Raw genomic sequence first — 2,500 nt, forward strand, 5'->3', positions numbered from 1 at the left:
GACACAGGGACAGTCACTGACATTGGGACAGTCACTGACACAGGGACAGTCACTGACATTGGGACAGTCACTGACACAGGGACAGTCACTGACACAGGGACAGTCACTGACACTGGGACAGTCACTGACACAGGGACAGTCACTGACACTGGGACAGTCACTGACATTGGGACAGTCATGAGCATTTCCAGGCAATTAGTGACTTATTCTCATGAGGCAGAGTGAAGGTTTTCAGTAACTTGTCTTTTCCTGTTATAGACGCCCTTTTGACATAAAGACAGACAGATTCTTTCTACATCTGGGCTCCTAGAAAACATCTCCTCTTATACAAGATGCATCAAAGCTTCATTTCCCCAAAAGAAGATTCATAAATTGTGTTTTCAGCAGGTGCAAGTGTTAGTTGGCAGACTCTTGCTAATCTTTTTCATCCGAGCACATCATTGGTGTTCTCTCTGGACCGTCCCACTGGAGAACAGGCAGCTCCTGACCCTCAGCTCATCCCAGCAGCTTCAGTGCAGAGCATCTCAATGTGAGCTGCACAGGAACTGTCTTTATTTATGTCATTTATATTCAAAAGTATATAAACTTACATGGAGACAAGCTGGTGACGCCGCCAGGCCAAGTTATGGATCAGATCTGTGGAGCAGCTCACAGTAGAAACGCATTTTCTACCAAGTTTGTCACATTTTCAGTGTTTGTATGGTCCACATGGGCCACATGATGCTATGATGATATAATACAGGACTCTCATCCCTACAGCCATTAACTCTGAACACACCCTTAACCATGTCCCGCGGTTATTATGCACTTTAATTACACTGAACGAGAATGTAAATGTAACACTTTTGGTTTTGCTCCCATTTGATGTGAAACATAAAACCCATAACTCTCAAATATTGTTCACAAAAAGAGTGTAAGTCATGTATATTTTAGTGTCTTGTAAATGTATGTGATATTTGATGTGTCTTTGTCAAACCATGAAATTAAGCCATGTGTTTATTGTCAACACAATTTGAGTCTGGGAATGTTTTTTTGTGTGTGTTTTCTGAGACTCAGAGAAGACTAACTTGTAAACAGGAAAAGTGAAATACGTGTGAATGAAGCTAAATACAACTCGACGTATGTTTTGATCAGGGGACAACAATATAAAGAGGGAAAACTACTTGTGACTTTAAACATGTCATCTTCACTTTAAACTTCATAAATGTCTGAACAAAGCATGCAGCCAGAGTGCTGACACCCTGAGCCAATCACCTCTTCTTTAATGGCTCAAACGTGATCAGCCTGTTGTCCAGTCACCGTTAGACCTTTTAACTGACCAAATGCATGTCCAAGTCGGTTACTCTACCTCAGGGTCATTTTTTAAACTTGTATGTCCACATTTTTCTGTCCAGACACGTCCAAACAGTCTGTACTTTGCTGTTTTTAAAGCAGCTTTTACAGACGTTGAGACTTCACAATAAGCATCTACCGTCCCAAACACAGGCCGGGGTTTTAAAAGTGCCTGTCTTCTAAATAAACACTAGCTTTATGATGGAAATGGGCTTATTTTAGAAGAGAAGCATGAGAAGAGGTCCATTATGTCAACGTCAAGTCAAGGAGCAAAGGAATCATATTTGGATATAATAGTACTTCAACTATGTTAAGTTGTATTTGTGTTGTCATCATTTTGAACAAGTGAATTTGGCAGAAGAAGGGAAAGTTTTATCTCCAAAGTGGCGGCACCAGGCCAAGTTACAGGTCAGATCTGTGGAGAAGCGACTGAGAATTGAATGAATTAATGAAGAAGATTATTGATATGTTTAATGCCGTACAGTGGAATATTCCAGGCAAAACAGAGACATCTCCATGGAGACAAGCAGGTGCCTGACCTCTCTCCAGAAAAGTGGAACTTTAACACATATAAAATTGTAATAAATGTATTTAAATAAATTGATAATATCACAATCATTTTGCAATATTGCTCATGATATTTTGCAATATATCACTTTTTAAAGAACCAAAAACAGTATTTCTTTGTTAAACTTAAAATGAAACACACAATTTTTTAATAATCAAAATATGAATATGTTTCTATAGTATTGCAATATAGAAAAGTGAAATCATAACTGCTCATGTCCTGTTGTCCTGAGGGACAAAATATCAGCAAGCATTAGCAGTAGTAGTTGTAACAATAGTTTTAGAAGTATGAAGTAGCAGTATAAATACTTGGGATCACGTTAGAAGCAGTTGTTGTCTGCTGTGTGCCGTTTCTTGAGGCAGTGATCTGAGCATGTCCAAACTCCTCTTGTTCTGCCCGACAGCTCCACTTTACCTCAAATACCTGTGACTAAGTATGTTTACTGCGCCCAAAAAACACATTTTAGCATTTTTGGAGCGCTTGTCTGTTAAATACTTATATACATAACATATAAGTAAATATTATACAATTGAACAATGCTATACTTCAGGAGCTGTACCCTTAAGCCTTAGAACACTGGATCTTGAGTCAACTATCGGA

The 2,500-nt window shown here is 39.0% G+C and overlaps 1 protein-coding gene across 1 annotated transcript in view; it reads right to left on the reverse strand.

Moving 5' to 3' along the window:
- ptprz1a (protein tyrosine phosphatase receptor type Z1a) overlaps positions 1-2,500 on the reverse strand; it is a 108,450-nt gene that overhangs the window by 104,728 nt on the left and 1,222 nt on the right. The gene's annotated exons all lie outside the window — the stretch shown is intronic.

Source organism: Eucyclogobius newberryi, unplaced genomic scaffold, assembly GCF_026437365.1.
Source record: "Eucyclogobius newberryi isolate DKJ021-1_F unplaced genomic scaffold, fEucNew1.0.hap1 SCAF_7, whole genome shotgun sequence".
NCBI classification, from domain to species: domain Eukaryota; kingdom Metazoa; phylum Chordata; class Actinopteri; order Gobiiformes; family Gobiidae; genus Eucyclogobius; species Eucyclogobius newberryi.